The following is a 22,005-nucleotide window of genomic DNA, read 5'->3' as shown; positions in this document are numbered from 1 at the left end:
ATTCAACACCGTCAACACTTTATAAGCCATAAAACACTGTCTACAAGCCACTTTATAAGCCATAATCCACTCACGCTACAAAGTGTATCGATAGACTTGCGTTGTTATTAGCGGCGTGTTTCTAATATTGAGGAGTATTTCATGTTCTCTGGTCATAAGAGTAAAACATGAATTGGTGCATGAGTCAGTAATAATGAAGTGCGACACGACTCGTCTCTCCCTCCCTCAGCTGAGACTGACCATCAGAAGCTTCTGATCAATGTAGCGCTTGGCAATGCTGGGCTGCATCATCAGATGCAGTCCAGTAAAAAAAAATAAACGCTAATGATTTCTATTACGCCTCACAAATAATACAACAAATTATATATTACCAGGGTGATCATACAGTGGGGAGAACAAGTATTTGATACACTGCCGATTTTGCAGGTGTTCCTACTTACAAAGCATGTAGAGGTCTGTCATTTTTATCATAGGTACACTTCAACTGTGAGACGGCATCTAAAACAAAAATCCAGTAAATCACATTGTATGATTTTTAAGTAATTCATTTGAATGTTATTGCATGACATAAGTATTTGATCACCTACCAACCAGTAAGAATTCCGGCTCTCACAGACCTGTTAGTTTTTCTTTAAGAAGCTCTCCTGTTCTCCACTCATTACCTGTATTAACTGCACCTGTTTGAACTCGTTACCTGTATAAAAGACACCTGTCCACACACTCAATCAAACAGACTCCAACCTCTCCACAATGGCCAAGACCAGAGAGCTGTGTAAGGACATCAGGGATACAATTGTAGACCTGCACAAGGCTGGGATGGGCTACAGGACAATAGGCAAGCAGCTTGGTGAGAAGGCAACAACTGTTGGCGCAATTATTAGAAAATGGAAGAAGTTCAAGATGACGGTCAATCACCCTCGGTCTGGGGCTCCATGCAAGATCTCACCTCGTGGCGCATCAATGATCATGAGGAAGGTGAGGGATCAGCCCAGAACTACACGGCAGGACCTGGTCAATGACCTGAAGAGAGCTGGGACCACATTCTCAAAGAAAACCATTAGTAACACACTACGCCGTCATGGATTAAAATCCTGCAGCCCACGCAAGGTCCCCCTGCTCAAGCCAGCGCATGTCCAGGCCCGTCTGAAGTTTGCCAATGACCATCTGGATGATCCAGAGGAGGAATGGGAGAAGGTCATGTGGTCTGATGAGACAAAAATAGAGCTTTTTGGTCTAAACTCCACTCGCCGTGTTTGGAGGAAGAAGGATGAGTACAACCCCAATAACACCATCCCAACCGTGAAGCATGGAGGTGGAAACATCATTCTTTGGGGATGCTTTTCTGCAAAGGGGACAGGACGACTGCATCGTATTGAGGGGAGTGATGGATGGGGCCATGTATTGCGAGATCTTGGCCAACAACCTCTTTCCCTCAGTAAGAGCATTGAAGATGGGTCGTGGCTGGGTCTTCCAGCATGACAACGACCCGAAACACACAGCCAGGGCAACTAAGGTGTGGCTCCGTAAGAAGCATCTCAAGGTCCTGGAGTGGCCTAGCCAGTCTCCAGACCTGAACCCAATAGAAAATCTTTGGAGGGAGCTGAAAGTCCGTATTGCCCAGCGACAGCCCCGAAACTTGAAGGATCTGAAGAAGGTCTGTATGGAGGAGTGGGCCAAAATCCCTGCTACAGTGTGTGCAAACCTGGTCAAGACCTACAGGAAACGTATGATCTCTGTAATTGCAAACAAAGGTTTCTGTACCAAATATTAAGTTCTGCTTTTCTGATGTATCAAATACTTATGTCATGCAATAAAATGCTAATTGAATACTTAAAAATCATACAATGTGATTTTCTGGATTTTTGTTTTAGATTCCGTCTCTCACAGTTGAAGTGTACCTATGATAAAAAGTACAGACCTCTACATGCTTTGTAAGTAGGAAAACCTGCAAAATCGACAGTGTATCAAATACTTGTTCTCCCCACTGTATATCATTTTACAATGGTCTGAAAACAACAACATAGCCTATATGCAGTGATAATGTATTGAGCCTATAGCCTACTGCACAAAACGAATTGCTACAGAACTATTTTTAATATGTTAATGTTGCATAGGTCTAATTATATATATATATATTTTTTACATAATGTTTTTTAACAATCTGAGCATTAGATCTCGGCCTGCATTTTGACTCAGAATGTGATCTCGGCTCAGAAAAGGTTGGTGACCACATTGTGCTATATATTCATTGGCTATGTCATAGCAAAATTCTTAAGATAAATATTGATAAATTACTAGCTCTAACACTTTTGTTCTGCAAAAATGACTAATTAATTAGTGGGTGATGGTGATGAGATCATCACATGGATTCGTTCCTCTAATCAAGCTGAATCGTTTCAAACTAAAACGTATCATTCCTGTATTGTATCGGAGCCCATGTATCTTGATATGTATCGAATCGTCTTGAAAGGTAAAGATGCACATCCCTATTAACACTAGAACCGCCTGGGCTTTCAGTAGATAAGTACCCGTTGAGAACAATGCCAGCGTCCACTTTGGCAAACGCATATCAACCTGCAAGGTGTGCAAACATAAGCATTAACCCTTGATAAATAGTTCATAAACTATTGTAAAGGATTAATTGCATGAAGAAATATTTGTTGAAATATATATAAGTTATTTGTTTAGATATAGTACAGTCAAGGATATTTGTATAATTCTACAAAGTCCTAGAAAAATGTAGGCCTATAGCCCATTTTCGTTTGCCTTACAATAAAAACATTACAGTGTAATCCATTTGATCAACTTTATTTGTAGATTCTATTAAAGTTATAGTAATTAATAAAGTCCAGTTACAGCTTCTTTTGACAAAGTAGAAACAAAAAAGATAGTAATAATGTAACCAGCTAGCTGCGCAGGTGAAATTATTTGCAGTATTCCTAAACAAAAGCACCAGTGCATGAACAATTGTAAAGGATGAATTGCATAAAGAAATATTTGTGGAAATATATTCATGACAAGATATAAAAACAGTATTTTGTTGATTGTTTCAGACACTGTATTGTGCCCTAATACCCATGCCTTTACACATGAATCAATCGCGTCTTCTCTTTATGCTTTGGGTCCACAGTCAGCACACAGGTTCAGGGCTTTGTGTGAGCAAGTCCCACAAACAAATCGGTTGCACTGCACACAGTTTTCATGGGCCTTGTTTCGTGTGCACCTGCCGACTTGACATTGTGTCTTATTTTTCCAGAGTGGGAGCTGTGGTGCTTGGGGAAGAGGGAGAGCAGGTCTCAGTTGGCTCAGTTCTGGTTTTACTGCGGCGAGGCTCAGGCATCACAGGCAGAGGCTCGAAGCCAACATCAGAATCAGATGAAGAAGAATCTTCATCAGCAACGTCGATTTCAAGCTCAACATCCGATCCTCCATCTGACTCCAACTCATCTAAATTCTGCAGCATTTGCAATGAGGTCAGTGCGTCCATTCGTTTGGTTCAGCTTGCCATTGTGAACTCCACACTCAGTGTCTGATTTGACTCTCTGAGGGGAGATTATATAGGCTACCATTTCCAGCCTTTCATAATAAAATAATTAGACCGCCCGCCCGCAACGCCCACAATCCTTTGTCATTACACTATTGTTCTAAATACAAATCACCCTCCTCATCATTCAGTTCATTGAAGTCACAAGCACCATTATCAGTTTATATCTGGGTTCTATCGCCCATTCATCCATTGACGACAAAATAACATATTTTTGTTTATTATGTTAATAGTTTTTGCTTAGTAGCCAGAGCAATGGCTCCGCGCGAGTGGTCATGTGCTGAATGCATGGACAGCATGAATATTCTTGGAAAAAGTAAAAATGTGGAAATAGTGTTGCACCTCTTGAATTTTGAGAGTTATTTGACAATGGTAAGTGAAATAGAAACAGCAGAATATGCTCTTTCTGATACTATATAGAAATCAAAATGTTGACATGTGACTGAAGGAGGATTTGATAATGTGATGCTCCTTTCCCTGTATCTGTCAATTACAAGATGCGACCATCTAGTCATGTACAATTTGACAACTGATAATATTGTCACTCATTAGATTATTTTCAGTTTAATCTTGTCTATAGGCTAATTCTTTTTATGTGTGAAATTAGTTTTGGTATAGTTTCAACGGGCCAGCTGTGCAGGCTGACTGGCATTGTTTGTTGCTGCTGGACAGAGTTAAGGATATGTTTTGCAATATTCTAAAGGCCTACTGCAACACATAACATGTTTTCGTTTCCTGTACAATAAATTTGATTAGTAATAGAGTTACAGTAAATAAAACCATCCAACAACAGCTTATTTTTACAAAGTAAAACATAAAAGAGAAAGGTATCAACCCGCAAGGCGAGCGGTCAAATTATTAACATGAGCGCCAACGCTGATAAATAGACATAACTAACGCATCATTACACTATTGTTGTTCTAAATTAAATTGACCTCTTCACCTATCATTCAGTTAGGCCTTATTTAAATTTGATTGTGAAGTAACTTGCACAATTATCGCCCATTCCATCCATTCGTCATTCCTTCAGTGGGGCTGGCATCGTTTGCGTCCCTTCGCTCATCAACTCGGATAGAGTCAAGGATATGTTTTGCATTATTCTAAAGGGCTAATGGAACATGTAGCATGTTTTCATTTCCCTTACAATGAATTTGATGAGTAATAGCATTATAGTAAATAAAACCGTCCCATTATAGCTTATTTTTATAAAGTAAAAAGAGAATATCAACCCGCAAGGTCCAAGTATTTGCTGCTGATAAATAGGCATAACACAAACTCATCATTACACTATTGTTTTTTCTAAATTAAATCAACCACTTCACCCTCCTTATCATTCAGTTAGGCCTAAGTTCAATTCAATTGTGAAGGTGCACAAATATCGCCCATTCATCCATTTGTCATTCATTCAGTGAGGGAAGAGTGGGATGCATTAGCGCCTGGCTGGGTACCAACGTCCTACTGCGCATTGTCTTGGCGGGTTAAGTTACAAATAGGTGTGAAAAAAGCAGGTAAAAAGGCTCTAAATACTTTTCTGTTTGTGATTTCAAAAAAGTCAGGGAAGGAGAAGAACATTGCTTTTTTGGGGGGCTGATTGAAAAAAAATCAAACATCAGTGGCTGTCGGCGTATAGCGGTTCTAGTGTTAAGCAATAAAGCAGAGAGCAGGTGTGTATATCTGCTAAATGACTAAAAATGTCAATGTAATGTAAATGTATATGGCCAATATACCACAACTAAGGGCTGTTCTTAGGCGCTCTGCATTGCGTTTTGCATGGATACTAGTGATTAGCGTTAGCGGCTAACACCATTTATTTTAGCCACAACTTCCTAAAAAAAGACAAACTGTTTACAGACAGTACGATACACAAACTAATAGTATAATTATATAACGCTTGTGGATTTTTATTAGAGGGATTCTCCGGTACTTTTGTATACTCATCAACATCTTGTTGAATCTGTTGCAAAAACGTCTGTAGAGTCTGAATGGTTTGCGCTACACACTTAACACACTAGGGGTGTAACGGTTCACCAAACCACAGTTCGTATTTGATCCCCTGTTGATTTTGTACGTTTGCCCACTGACAAAGACATGATCAGTCTATAATTTTAATGGTAGGTTTATTTGAACAGTGAGAGACAGAATAACAACAACAAAATCCAGAAAAACGCATGTCAAAAATGTTATAAATTGATTTGCATTTTAATGAGGGAAATAAGTATTTGACCCCTCTGCAAAACATGACTTAGTACTTGGTGGCAAAACCCTTGTTGGTAATCACAGAGGTCAGACATTTCTTGTAGTTGGCAACCAGGTTTGCACACATCTCAGGAGGGATTTTGTCCCACTCCTCTTTACAACTCGAACCTTCAGCTCCCTCCACAGATTTTCTATGGGATTAAGGTCTGGAGACTGGCTAGGCCACTCCAGGACCTTAATGTGCTTCTTCTTGAGCCACTCCTTTGTTGCCTAGGCCGTGTGTTTTGGGTCATTGTCATGCTGGAATACCCATCCACGACCCATTTTCAATGCCCTGGCTGAGGGAAGGAGGTTCTCACCCAAGATTTGACGGTACATGGCCCCGTCCATCGTCCCTTTGATGCGGTGAAGTTGTCCTATCCCCTTAGCAGAAAAACACCCCCAAAGCATGTTTCCACCTCCATGTTTGACGGTGGGGATGGTGTTCTTGGGGTCATTTACATTTACATTTTAGTCATTTAGCAGACGCTCTTACCCAGAGCGACTTACAGGAGCAATTAGGGTTAAGTGCCTTGCTTAAGGGCACATCGACAGATTTTTCACCTAGTCGGCTCGGGGATTAGAACCAGCGACCTTTTGGTTACTGGCACAACGCTCTTACCCACTAAGCTACCTGCCGCCTGCCGTCATAGGCAGCATTCCTCCTCCTCCAAACACGGCGAGTTGAGTTGATGCCAAAGAGCTCAATTTTGGTCTCATCTGACCACAACACTTTCACTCAGTTCTCCTCTGAATCATTCAGATGTTCATTGGCAAACTTCAGACGGGCCTGTAAATGTGCTTTCTTGAGCAGGGGGACCTTGCGGGCGCTGCAGGATTTCAGTCCTTCACGGCGTAGTGTGTTACCAATTGTTTTCTTGGTGACTATGGTCCCAGCTGCCTTGAGATCATTGACAAGATCCTCCCGTGTAGTTCTGGGCTGATTCCTCATCGTTCTCATGATCATTGCAACTCCACGAGGTGAGATCTTGCATGGAGCCCCAGGCCGAGGGAGATTGACAGTTATTTTGTGTTTCTTCCATTTGCGAATAGTCGCACCAACTGTTGTCACCTTCTCACCAAGCTGCTTGGCAATTGTCTTGTAGCCCATTCCAGCCTTGTGTAGGTCTACAATCTTGTCCCTGACATCCTTGGAGAGCTCTTTGGTCTTGGCCATGGTGGAGAGTTTGGAATCTGATTGATTGATTGCTTCTGTGGACAGGTGTCTTTTATACAGGTAACAAGCTGAGATTAGGAGCACTCCCTTTAAGAGTGTGCTCCTAATCTCAGCTCGTTACCTAGATAAAAGACACCTGGTAGCCAGAAATCTTTCTGATTGAGAGGGGGTCAAATACTAATTTCCCTCATTAAAATGCAAATCAATTTATAACATTTTTGACATGCATTTTTCTGGATTTTTTTGTTATTATTCTGTCTCTCACTGTTCAAATAAACCTACCATTACAATTATAGACTGCTCATTTCTTTGTCAGTGGGCAAACGTACAAAATCAGCAGAGGATCAAATACTTTTTTCCCTCACTGTATATATTGCAGTTTTGGGGTCACGGTTCGGTTCGGGTTCAGTACAGCGGGAGGCGGGAATTTACCAGTTGTGAAGTCGTAACTACCAGTTGGATGCATTCATGTGATTTGAACTCGTTGAGAAATGGCAATTGGCTAATGGCCAACAAACTGTGTCAACAACAAACTCATAGTACAGCTATCATGCTCGTAAACAAATTATAGCGTTCAAAAACCACATTAATATTGTTTTTTATTAAGAATGTTTTGTTGAATTTAACTGCCAAAAAATGCTGTTAGAGGCCATTTCCTTAGTAGCTGACATCAGAGGTCACCATGTGGGAGAAGTGGGTGCTCAGGATGACAGACGAGTTCCGCACTAGTAATTACCACCGTTAAAGTGGATTTTTCCCAGTCATGTGGTGAATTCCCACTTCCCACTTGGTTACGAACGCACCATGAGACTGCCTCCTTTAGTGTCTGATGCGCACTTGTGACTCTCATAAAGGGGGTGTGTCCGTAGCACGGTACATCTCCCACTCCGGGGTAATGTGATGGGCTGTCACAGGGTGCATTGGCCAATTAATTGAGAACTTTGGCTTTGGTTTGCTGACAGTGCATTTGGAAAGTATTCAGACCCCTTGACATTTTTTCCCACATTTCGTTACGTTACAGGCTTATTCTAAAATGGATTCAATTGTTATTTCTCCCTCAATCTACACACATTACCCCATAATGAAATATCACATTTACATAAGTATTTAGCCCCTTTACACAGGTGTTGAAGCACCTTTGGAAGCGATTACAGCATTGAGTCTTCTTGGGTACGACGCTACAAGCTTGACACACCTGTATTTGGGGGAGTTTCTCCCATTCTTCTATGCAGATCCTCTCAAGATCTATCAGGTTGGATGGGGAGCGTCGCTGCACAGCTATTTTCAGGTCTCTCCAGAGATGTTCGATCGGGTTCAAGTCAGGGCTCTGGCTGGGCCACTACTCAAGCACATTCAGAGACTTGTCCCGAAGCCACTCCTGTGATGTCTTGGCTGTGTGTTTAGGGTTGTTGTCCTGTTGGAAAGTGAACCTTCGCCCCAGTCTGAGGTCCTGAGCGCTCTGGAGCAGGTTTTCATCAAGGATCTCTCTGTACTTCACTCCGTTCATCTTTCCCTCGATCTCCCAGTCCCTGCCGCTGAAAAACACCACAGCATGATGCTGCCACCACCATGCTTCACCGTAGGGATGGTGCCAGGTTTCCTCCAGACGTGACACTTGGCATTCAGGCAAAAGTGCTCAATCTTGGTTTCATCAGACCAGAGAATCTTGTTTCTTATGGTCTGTGAGTCCTTTAGGTGCCTTTCTAAAATTTCTAAAAACCTGTTTTCGCTTTGTCATTCTGGGTTATTGTGTGTAGATAGTTTTTTAATTCATTTTAGAATAAGGCTGTAATGTAACAAAATGTGGAAAAAGTAAAGGGGTCAGAATGCACTGTATATAGAGGGTACTACCTGTTTGCTGAAATGAGAAGTTCGTAACGTGGCTTGAGCACTTTTATGAGGTGTTGAAACGCCCTATTCACAACCATCGAGAATGTGCACTTATCCGCGGCTATAAACCAAAGACTGTAAAAAATACAATGATGTCTGATGTCTGCGTAAATGTGTCAACATATTTGAGGTGTTGGCAGCTGCATAGGCTATTCTCGTTGAGCGTAGAGCCATACTGTTAACATTTTATCTGCAACTCTGTCCATTGCGGTTGTAATCTACTGGGAAGCCAAAATGTTCCCAAACTGGAGATTTAAATGATGGAGGATCCTCCAATTCTGGTTAATCAACCACACCTTAGATTTACTCAAGAGGCATAGGCCTAAACTGCAGCGTAAGGCATATAGCCTATAGGTCTAGTTTTTGTATATATTATTTGTATGTATTCATTCGGGTTCACAGTGCAGACCTAACGGTTCGGTACGAATAGTGTACCATCACACCCACTCTATCTATAAAAAGATGATACTCACAAACACGCGTCACGTTTTGGTCTATGACACTCACAAGCTACACAAGAGTTGTTAGAAGGTAACATAGAAGATCATAGGAAATCCCAGGACAGTGTCTATAATACTGTAATAAGCTCACATAGTTGCTGTCACAAACTCCAAACAGTTGGCACTGACTAGTTGGATATTAATTTCCCAGTGAGCAAACAATTTCTGTACTTACAGCATTTACAGTGCATTCGGAAAGTATTCAAACCACTTCACTTTTTCCACAATTTGTTACCACCTTATTCTAAAATCGATTGAATAAATGTTTTCCCTCATCAAGCTACACACAATATCCCATAATGACAAGCGAAAACAGGTTTATAGATTTTTTTGCAAATTTATAAAAAATAACAGAAAGACCTTATTTACATAAGTATTCAGACACTTTGCTATGAGACTCGAAATTGAGCTCAGGTGCATCCTGTTTCCATTGATCATCCTTGAGATGTTTCTACAACTTGATTGTAGTCCACCTGTGGTAAATTCAACTGATTGGACATGATTTGGAAAAGCACACACCTGTCTATATAAGGTCCCACAGTTAACAGTGCATGCCAGAGCAAAAACCAAGCCATGAGGTCGAAGGAATTGTGCGTAGAGCTCCGAGACAGGATTGTGTCGAGGCACAGATCTGGGGAAGGGTACCAAAACATTTCTGCAGCATTTAAGGTCCCCAAGAACACAGTGGCCTCCATCATTCTTAAATGGAAGAAGTTTGGAACCACAAAGACTCTTCCTAGAGCTGGCCGCCCGGCCAAACTGAGCAATCGGAGAAGAAGGGCCTTGGTCAGGGTGGTGACCAAGAACCCGATGGTCACTCTGACAGAGCTCCAGAGTTCGTCTGTGGAGATAGGAGAACCTTCCAAAAGGACAACAATCTCTGCAGCACTCCACCAATAAGGCCTTTATGTTAGAGTGGCCAGACGGAAGCCACTCCTCAGTAAAAGGCACGACAGCCCGCTTGGAGTTTGCCAAAAGGCACCTAAAGGACTCTCAGACCATGAGAAACAAGATTCTCTGGTCTGATGAAACCAAGATTGAACTCTTTGGCCTGAATGCCAAGCGTCATCTCTGGAGGAAATCAGGCACCGCTCATCACCTGGCCAATACCATCCCTACGGTGAAGCATGGTGGTGGCGGATCTGCAGAGTAGAATGGGAGAAACTCCCCAAATACAGGTGTGCCAAGGTTGTAGCATCATACCCAAGAAGACTCGAGGCTGTAATCGCTGCCAAAGGTGCTTCAACAAAGTACTGAGGAAAGGGTCTGAATACTTACGTAAATGTGATACGTTATTGTTAATACATTTGCCAAAAAATCTAAAAACCTGTTTTTTTTTTGTCATTATGGGGTATTGTGTGTAGATTGATGAGGATAAAAAAAACAATGTAATACATTTTAGAATAAGGCTGTAATATAACAAAATGTGGAAAAAGTGAAGGGGTCTGAATACCTCTTTCCATGACAGACAGACCATGTGAATCTAGGTGAAAGCTATGTTCCCTTATTGATGTCACTTGTTAAATCCACTTCAAATCAGATGCAGATGAAGGGGAGGAGACTGGTTAAAGAAGGATTTTTAAGCCTTGAGACAATTGAGACATGGATTGTGTGTGTGCCATTCAGAGGGTGAATGGGCAAGACAAAATATTTAAGTGCCTTTGAACGGGGTGCCAGGCGCACCAGTTTGAGTGTGTCAAGAACTGCAATGCTGCTGGGTTTTTCACACTCAACAGTTTCCCGTGTGTATCAAAGAATGGTCCACCACCCAAAGGCCATCCAAGCCAACTTGACAACTGTGGGAAGCATTGGAGTCATCATGGGCCAGCATCCCTGTGGAATGCTTTCGACACCTTGTAGAGTCCATGCCCTGACGAATAGAGGCTGTTCTGAAGGTAAAAGGGGGTGCAACTCAATATTAGGAAGGTGTTCCTAATGTTTTGTACAATCCGTGTAAATACATTCGTATCCGATTTTTGCTTTGGCGGACCATTTTTATTTTTGACATTTGTCAATAAAACAACTATTTATGTCATTGTTTTGTGTTCTACGTGTAGCGCTGGTTGTGCTGAAAATAAAATGGAAAAACACTTCATTGTGCCGTTAAATATAAGGGATGGACATGCAGATAACTGAAAGCCAATTTTTGCTGGGGTCTCAGGACTGATTGGGTTCAAATGCATATTTGTATTTGAAAATACACTTGTCAGTGTATTTGAGTATTTCCAAATACATTCCAATATTCAACTACTTGTATTTTCGAATAAATAATATCTTAAAACTTACTTTGAAATGAATGTGAAAGTAACTGATAATAGTATAAATGAAATAGTATTTGAACCCAGGTCTGGTGTGTGGCCCTGCCTATAAAATGCTGGGTAAATTCACCTAAACAAGCCCAACAACCAGTGATAGCGTCAGTGAAGAGAGTCACTCTAGTCACAAGCCACAGCAGCCTGGCCTTTCACAGGAAATTGCCTAAACATGGAAGTGTTCGCCGCCTCCTTGAACAAATAATTAAGGCAAATCGATCACTGCCACAGACAGCAGAGGACAGAACATTAGTCCTCTCTCTCGCCATCTCCCTGTCTCTCCGTTTCCATTATTCTCTTTCTCCATATTTGAAGTTCTCACAATGGTGCATGAACAGTGCTGGTTCCCTATGCTTTATGCGCGATTCCTGCTCCCACTATTTTTAGTAGGTGAAACCTGTTGGGGAGCAGCAGTGTGTGTTCGTGGGCTACTAGGTACTGTACGGTGCTGAGCCTGGAAGGCTTTCACTACAGGTCTCCCGAGACAACAGATTACCTTCTATTTTTAGTTGACTTTCACTAGGTCTCCTCAAAATCTTGGGACTGAAGACTAGTTTCCTTTGCAAAACTAGAAACTAGACAGGCCTAATTGAACGTAGGGAAAGGGGATACTTAGTCAGTTGCACAACTAAGTGCATTGAACCGAAATGTGTCTTCCGCATTTAACCTAACCCCTCAATCGGAGAGGTGCAGGTGGCTGCCTTAAATCAACGTCCACGTCATCGACGCCCGGGGGAGCAGTTGTTGTTGGCGTTAACTGCCTTGCTCAAGGGCAGAACTGCAGGTTTTTCCACCTTGCCAGCTTGGGATTCGAACCAGCGACCTTTTGGTTACTGGCCCAATGCTCTTAACCGCTAGGTTACCTGTAGTCTAGGATGCATAGAAACAGTTTAACGGTATTGTTCAGTCAAATTAATAATTTCCAACAAATAAAGAAGGCCTGACTAACACACTCACAGAAAGGCTTGCTTTTAAAGTTAGCTACAGTACCACAGATAATGCAAATATAGAACATAACTTAGTAAGAGTAAAACCATGGCATGATCTAAAGACCAGCCTGTTAGTGCGTTGGCACGATGCCCATTACCCACAGTGGCAGCCCAATCCCTATAATCCGGAGTAGTGTGTGTGTGTGTGTGTGTGCGTGCGTGCGTGCGTGCGTGCGTGCGTGCGTTTGTGTACATAAGTGCTTTTCTGTGTGTACTAGTTAGTGTTCATGCGTCTGTGTGTGTGTGTTAAAGACAGCATTTGCTGTAGGGTGTTTACGTAGACATGTAGCTGGGATCATCGTTAATTTCTAACAAAGCCTATTAGAGATGTAGCCTAGCTACAGCAAAACGTACAGCAAATCATATTCATGCTGTGCTGCATGAACACAATTGGCAGTAAGTTACAGAGGTGGTGTAGTACAACTTCCTCTTTAGTTGATTATGACTAAGAATGTTTCAATACAATAAATCTACCGTGGCGATGGGTAAAGAATAATTTAACCAAAATGAAAACATTAAGGATTCTGCATCAGTCGCATCTCCCTATTAAAATTCTGTGTGTGCTGGAGACGAGGTTTGGAGGCAGGTCATTGCCACCACAATCACTGCAGCTCCGCTTTATTTTTAGCTAGAAGGGAAATTGGAGAGTGACACACAACGACAACAAAGAGGCTGTCAAGACTACTGTTCTGCACACTGTGTGTGTGTGTGTGTGTGTGTCTGAATGACACCCAATTACTTATTGTCAGTCTGACAAGCCACACAGCTCTAATGGGGTAAAACATGAGTAAAATACATTCAACTGACACACACACACGCACACACACATACACCTTTAAGATGCTGAAGAAGAGCTTTCGATGCAACTTGCTATCTCCACTACTTACCATTTCCCTAGGGTTAAATGGACTACAAAATCAGCCTTCGGCAGATGTGGCCAGATATCAAACACACTGAACCATACATTGAATGAAATAGCCTTATTTGGACGGCACTGGCAGCAGCGATTAAAACAACATGCAACGCTAAACACATAAGCTCTGTAATACGATTGAATGTTCTATTTTCATGACATGCAGAGCCCACTTCTGGGACAGGCTCCCAGAGTGCACAATACACCACACTACAAAGATGGCATATGTGATTAGCAGGAGCTAAATAACAGCTTGGCTTTCTTTTGATCTCCTGGGTGTGAAAAAACGCTGAAGAGTCCTCCTTTCACTGGCAGGGGTTTCTAAAGCAACGGGGTGCTGTTGGACACATTGTGCTGTATCTCACTGCCTTGGTGGAGGAGGTGGGTGGATGTTAAAGAGCGAGAAAGAGTGTGTGTGTGTGTGGTGTCGGAAACAAATGAGAGATTTTTATTAAGGGAAAGAGAGAGAGACCAACATGAGAAGAAGAGAAAGGCAGACATTGGAAAGAGGGAGGGAGGGGAATGGGAAGGAGGGAGACAAATTATTTAGACTAGAGTCATTTCAGTCCCACTCTGGTGTTCAGATGAGCAGCCTGCCACACATCCCTCCCACTCTCACACACAGATAGTGTGATGAGCAATAGTATGGGGGAGCAGAGAAAGATACAGGAGTTGACTTCAGGCCTTCGACATTGTGCGCTGGTATTTTTAATAAATGTTTTGGAAGTGCATACATAACTTTGGCAGTGTTACTTAGCGAAAATGCATCAGGGGTCGCGTTAAGCCAGGATTTTGTGTTTTTCACGCAGAAAATGAAAGATAAAACACATAAGAAATCATGCTGTGTTTTGTGAAAGCAGATCTAAAATCTGTAAATTCTGCTAGGCTTCAGTCAGGGTTCGCTCCAAATTATGAAGGTAAAATGACTAATTTTGTGCTTCAGTTTCACTTCTCCACTCGAATGAAATATCTTTGCTCTCATCATTCGATCACCAGACAGAGCTCTGACTGATGTGTAGGCTACTTTTTTCTGGTACTTTCCTCCGGTGTAGTTTTTCTCCAGTATGTTACATTGCAAGATTAACTTCAAGCAAAACATTAAAGAAGTTAGGAAATGTTGCTGGCTACATTCTTTCTATGATAAACATAAAAAATATGATGGCCATGCATCGTTTTGCAAAAAATTGTAAGTTAATTTACTTTGGTGGCTGCCAGCCAAATAGCGTTGCACTTCTGTTGTCATCTGAAAAAAAAAAAAATTCTACTGAATGTGTTGCACTAATGCATTTTGTGTAAAGAAAATATATAGTTACACGGCCTTTATCACTCCATTGAAGCAAAAACACACTTGACTTTCAATATGTCTGCTAAATAGCATATTATTATATTATATATTATATTATATAATATAAAATGCAGCTGAAATAGTGTAAAACTGCAATTTTTTTAGCGGTCTGTGTTTTGAAAATGCAAATGTATCAAAGCTAATGCGACCTCTGAGCATGTGTCTGTATATTCAATATAGCCAAACATTCTATACAGCAGTATATCATGTGTGTGCGTCATGTCTCATTCACAATGAAAGCAGTTCAAACTAACGACGCTGTAGTGTTGTGCCTAAGATAGTTCTCTTGAAGAGAGGTATTTAAGTGGTATTCAGAGTGGTATTGAATTTCCTTTCTATCACTCCAAGTCTAAAGTAGGGCTGGGCGATATGACCTAAAAAATAATCTCTCGATTTATACTTTAAGTTTAGCCAACTTGGATCTTGAAGGATAAAATGCTCACTAACAAGGATGTAAACAAATTTGTGCACAAAATCTGAGAGAATAAGCTTTTTGTGAGTATGGAACAGTTCTGGGATCTTTTATTTCAGTTCATGAAACACGGGACCAGCACTTTACATGTTGCGTTTATATTTTTCTTCAGTGTAGATCTCTGGTGTAAATGAGGAGGTGCACACAGCACAGAAGGAGCGAAAGAGACAAGACCAAAAATACAACACGAGAACAAGCAGACAAACGCTCATGAAAACAAAAAAACCTCGATTCTTGCGATATAGGCAAAACATACATTTGAATTAATCTAATGAGTTGGATATATCGCCAAGCCCTACACAAAAGGCCCTACTGACCTCTCTGGGACCCTGTAGTTAGTCTACAGCCCTGCCTTGCCATGCCTGTCTCCCCATTCAGGGTTTAATCTGGCCTGATCTCATTAGGTGTGGGGCCGTCGTGCTATGGATACAGGATAAGACGCCTGACTACCACCACGGACGGTGACAAAGCCTTTTATCTGCAGCTAGGACGCCTCATTCACCTCTCTCAGGTGTTCAAGGAGGATTGGGAGAGACCTTAACTGACACCTTCAAATACAGAGACCCAACATCACATTGAGCGAACTAAAACAGACAGAAAGACATCAAAAAATACACATTACCAATTAACATTGGACAATGACCTTGTATTGAACAATCAAATTCTGCTTCTGTTTGTAAAGTAGGGAGTGGCGGAACACAGGTCCAGGGGAAGTAAACCTAAGACAAATTGTTCAACTCTTTTACTAGACAACATGGTTTTCCATTTAAACTAATACAATCTATCTGAAGTTTTCATTTCTTGGATGGGAATAGCTAAGACCGCTTCATATCACTGGTTTGAGTGCGTTCTCATCACCACCATCTATTGCTCTGGCCTGGTAGGAGGAAGCTGATTGGCTGCTGGTGGAGTCACGTGGGCCAAATTCCAGGGAGGGTTGCCAGGCCGTACATTAAGCCTCAGTGTGATGCTCATCCTGCTACTGGAGTAGCCCCAATGCCAAATGCCTCACATTCAAGACAAATGCCCAGGGCTGATAACAACCACCGTGATACACACACACACAGAGGCACACACACACACAGACACAGAGAGAGTCACACACAAACACACAGAGTCACACACAAACACACAGAGTCACACACAAACACACAGAGGCACACACACACACACACACACACACACACACACAGAGGCACACACACACACACACACACAGAGGCACACACACACACACACACACACAGAGGCACACACACACACACACACAGAGGCACACACACACACACATACAGAGGCACACACACACACAGAGGCACACACACACACACACACAGAGGCACACACACACACAGAGGCACACACACACACAGAGGCACACACACACACAGAGGCACACACACACACACACACACACACAGACACAGAGAGAGGCACACACAAACACACAGAGGCACACACACACACAGAGGCACACACACACACACACACACAGAGGTACACACACACAGAGGCACACACACACACACACACAGAGGCACACACACACACACACACAGAGGTACACACACACAGAGTGGCACACACACACACACAGAAACACACACAGAGTGGCACACAAACTTTTTTAGCCACTTTTATACAAGTAGGACTGATTTATCTACTTGTCCAAAAGCTCAAGTCACTTGTCCCACCCACCCAAAAAAAAAGGTCTTTAACCCACAAGCATTAATGTCGAGCCCTGCACACACACACACACACACACACACAGAGGCACAGGCGCACACACACACTACTACGAGGCCTGTTTTGTAACATTTTGAGGGACCCCCTCAATCAGAACACAATAGTGTTGCCACGATACCAGATTGACTTGATACCAGGTATCTGGATACTCGATACGGAAACAATACTCAATACCAAAATGACTCAATACCGAAACGATATCACGGCAACAAAAACAACGTATTAGTTTAAGTCACAGAATAAACACTGGACATTTTTTTAACATTGAACAATATGTTGATAACTGGTATTTTAACAACTAAAATAACAAATACAATATCTTCTATTCTATGTTAAATGTATTGCAAAAACAAAACACCATATTAAATAACAGAAGAATATCTTCAATTTTCCTTATGCAAAACCTTATAAGTCTCAGAGCATACAAAATAACTGTAAAATTACATAAACTGTAATAAAATGTAATTTGATACATATCAGGGTTAATCTAAGCTATGGCCATAATATTGGGTCAAATTACATTAATGATTGTATGTATTAAATGAATAGTTTAGTTCCAAAACGACAAACACTTTGAAGCTGATTTTTGAAGCTTCTATATCGCAATAGTCTAAACGAGTCTACACACCGTAGAAATACAATGGATTTTACACAGCATACTACAATTCCCAGAGTGCATTTCACTTCTCTGGGTGCAATGCTCCGCCCAGGGCAGCTGGCTGGCTACTGCTAGCAAGCCCAGGCAAACGTGAAGTAGTCTAAATATATTGCTGTCAAGTTACGAGTGCATTTCACATTACTTTTGGGTAGTAATCAAATTATAATGTTCACATGAATGTCATGCTGAATATACACTGAGTATACCAAAAATTAGGAAAACCCTAATATTGAGTTGCTATGAGACTCGAAATTGAGCTCAGATGCATCTGGTTTCCATTGATCATCCTTGAGATGTTTCTGCAACTTGATTGAGTCAACCTGTGGTAAATTCAATAGAATGGACATGATCTGGCAAGGCACACACCTGTCTATATACGGTCCCACAGTTGACAGTGTATGTCAGAGCAAAAACCAAGCCATGAGGTCGAAAGAATTGTCCGTACCGCTCCGAGACAGGATTGTGTCGAGGCACAGATCTGGGGAAGGGTACCAAAAAATGGGAAAACCTTCCAGAAGGACAACCATCTCTGCAGCACTCCACCAATAAAGCCTTTATGGTAGAGTGGCCAGATGGAAGCTACTCCTCAGTAAAAGGCACATGACAGCCCACTTGGAGTTTGCCAAAAGGCACCTAAAGACTCTCATACCATGAGAAACAAGATTCTATGGTCTGATGAAACCAAGATTGAACTCTTTGGCCTGAATGCCAAGCGTCACGTCTGGAGGAAACCTGGCACCATCCCTACGGTGAAGCATGGTGGTGGCAGCATCATGCTGTGGGGATGTTTTTCAGCAGCAGGGACTGGGACACTAGTCAGGATTGAGGCAAAGATGAACGGAGCTAAGTACAGAGAGCTCCTTGATGAAAACCTGCTCCAGACTGGGGTGAAGGTTCACCTTCCAACAGGACAACGACCCTAAGCACACAGCCAAAATAACGCAGGAGTGGCTTCGGGACAAGTCTCTGAATGTCCTTGAGTGGCCCAGCCAGAGCCCGGACTTGAACCTGATCGAACATCTCTGGAGAGACCTGAAAATAGCTGTGCAGCGACGCTCCCCATCCAACCTGACAGAGCTTGAGAGGATCTGCAGAAAATAAATGGGAGAAACTCCATAAATACAGGTGTGCCAAGCTTGTAGCGTCATACCCAAGAAGATTTGATGCTGTAATCGCTGCCAAAGGTGCTGCAACAAAGTACTGAGTAAAGGGTCTGAATACTTACGTAAATGTGGTATTTCAAATGTTTTATTTTAATAAAAACCTGTTTTTGCTTTGTCATTATGGGGTACTGGGTGTAGATTGATTAGGGGGAAAAACAATTAAATCAATTTTAGAATAAGGCTGTAACGGAAAAAAATGTGGAAAAAGTCAAGGGATCCGAATACTTTCCGAAGGCACTGTATGTAAAATAATAAAAACATTGGTCAACACAAGAAGTATAGAGTTGAAAAATGGATAATTGGTGGAGTACTGTGGATAAAAATATTACTGTAAGACTCCCAAGGCCCATGTTTCCCAGGGTTAAGAACATTAATGGAAGATTCACAGTTTTACATTGTATTTAACCCTCCAAAAACGTATTCCACAGATCCCTTGGCCAAAACGTGTTTAATCTGTTGTTGGTAATATTCATTTAAAAAATGAAATGTAATTTCTTTTTTTTCTTTTACATCTGGCCGCGGGCCCCTTGCGGTACCTCTTTGAGAACCCCTTCTGTAACAATATTAGCTCATTCTTGCTGTAATTTTGCAATGTAGCTGTATGATCATTTATTTACTGTAACATAAGCCCCTTTACTGTTTCTGATTATTTTTTCATTCATTTTTGGTTGTCTTACAGTCACAAAATAGGCTGTTGTACTCACTTGCAATAAATGATATGCAAGCACCAGTGTTTGAATGCATTTTGATACCCCAGCATGGACATAATTATGCATTTCACGGCACACATACCAAACGTGTCCATTCAATTCAACTGTCAATACATCACAGTGGGAGATGGAGAGAATTAAGAAAAGTACTATAACGGACCTATTATACCATAAATGTTAGGTTTACGGTTACTAATGTCAATCAGAGCTCTGATAGCATCTCGACGTAAGCCCTCCGTCCTCCCACCCTCATTACTGACATATGAAGAAGGCAAAATCGTATGCCTACACAATATGAACTCAATCAAAAAGTATTCAACTTTAAAACAGATAGCTGTGCAGCTGTAAAGCTCATTTTTCATTCTACAGAGGCTAAACCCTTCATCTTTCAGCCCCCAGGGGCCGAGGCTTATTTCAGCGAGAGCCATGGTTACATTTATGAGCTACCTGTTTGTACTCTCCATTGCCTCAATGATCAAAGTGGTTGCTGTCGCTCGGGCATAATGGACTACACTTAAAACACCCACCACTTCATTATCATGGGCCGCAGAGTGTGGAGAATCCCGAGGACGCCCATTACCCATCTATCCTCTGTCCTTAATTCTCTCGCTCCGAGCGGCCCTCTGCCTCCAGATAAATAGTGCTGGTAGACGGGGTGCTGCTGGTGAGAGCAACTCCTCTGACTAACCCTATTCAGAGGCTCTGATCCCAGCGCTGCCCCCAACCTGAGGCCCTGCTCCTTCCAACATGGCTCTATACACTGCAGGTAGAGAGACATCAATAGGGCTGTGACAATCATGGAATTTTGGATGACGGTTATTAGTTATAACCGCTATAGGTTCAAAAAAAAATTATAAGTTAACAATTAAATAATAATGATCCTCTCTCCTACGCTCCTGACTGGACTCAACCGCATGTCTCATCTTTTTGAATGCCTGGCCGTCCTGTCGTCAGTCAGCTGTTCGCTCCACAACACAAAATTATAAAACTGGCTAGTTTATCCACCTCGTCTCTCCTTATATTGGCTGTTAGATGTAAACCAGGCTTACTTTGACTTTGCTGCTTTTGGGTAAAGTTTGTCAACTTGAAAATGAACTTGCAAAAAAATGAATATACAGTGAGGGAAAAAAGTATTTGATCCCCTGCTGATTTTGTACGTTTGCCCACTGACAGTGAGACAGAACAGTGAGACAGAATAACAACAAAAAAATCCAGAAAAACACATGTCAAAAATGTTATAAATTGATTTGCATTTTAATGAGGGAAATAAGTATTTGACCCCTCTGCAAAACATGACTTAGTACTTGGTGGCAAAACCCTTGTTGGCAATCACAGAGTTCAGACATTTGTTGTAGTTGGCTAGGCCACTCCAGGACCTTAATGTGTTTCTTCTTGAGCCACTCCTTTGTTGCCTAGGCCATGTGTTTTGGGTCATGCTGGATTACCCATCCATGACCCATTTTCACTGCCCTGGCTGAGGGAAGGAGGTTCTCACCCAAGATTTGACGGTACATGGCCCCGTCCATCGTCCCTTTGATGCGGTGAAGTTGTCCTGTCCCCTTAGCAGAATAACACCCCCAAAGCATAATGTTTCCACCTCCATGTTTGACGGTGGGGATGGTGTTCTTGGGGTCAAAGGCAGCATTCCTCCTCCTCCAAACACAGCGAGTTGAGTTGATGCCAAAGAGCTCCATTTTGGTCTCATCTGACCACAACACTTTCACCCAGTTCTCCTCTGAATCATTCAGATGTTCATTGGCAAACTTCAGACGGGCCTGTATATGTGCTTTCTTGAGCAGGGGGACCTTGTGGGCGCTGCAGGATTTCAGTCCTTCACGGCGTAGTGTGTTACCAATTGTTTTCTTGGTGACTATAGTCCCAGCTGCCTTGAGATCATTGACAAGATCCTCCCGTGTAGTTCTGGGCTGATTCCTCACCGTTCTCATGATCATTGCAACTCCACGTGGTGAGATCTTGCATGGAGCCCCAGGCCGAGGGAGATTGACAGTTATTTTGTGTTTCTTCCATTTGCGAATAATCGTACCAACTGTTGTCACCTTCTCACCAAGCTGCTTGGCGATGGTCTTGTAATCCATTCCAGCCTTGTGTAGGTCTACAATCTTGTCCCTGACATCCTTGGAGAGCTCTTTGGTCTTGGCCATGGTGGAGGGTTTGGCATCTGATTGATTGATTGCTTCTGTGGACAGGTGTCTTTTATACAGGTAACAAGCTGAGATTAGGAGCACTCCCTTTAAGAGTGTGCTCCTAATCTCAGCTCGTTACCTGTATAAAAGACACCTGGGAGCCAGAAATCTTTCTGATTGAAAGGGGGTCAAATACTTTTTTCCCTC

General features: G+C 42.1%; 1 protein-coding gene across 1 annotated transcript in view; it reads right to left on the bottom strand.

Moving 5' to 3' along the window:
• Nucleotides 1–22,005, bottom strand: part of LOC121549097 (serine/threonine-protein phosphatase 2A 56 kDa regulatory subunit alpha isoform) — a 111,721-nt gene that overhangs the window by 29,465 nt on the left and 60,251 nt on the right. The gene's annotated exons all lie outside the window — the stretch shown is intronic.

This window comes from Coregonus clupeaformis, chromosome 33 (genome assembly GCF_020615455.1).
Source record: "Coregonus clupeaformis isolate EN_2021a chromosome 33, ASM2061545v1, whole genome shotgun sequence".
Classification (NCBI taxonomy): Eukaryota; Metazoa; Chordata; class Actinopteri; order Salmoniformes; family Salmonidae; genus Coregonus; species Coregonus clupeaformis.
Note: the sequence above shows the minus strand (reverse complement) of the source record. Positions and strands in the feature narration are given on the sequence as shown.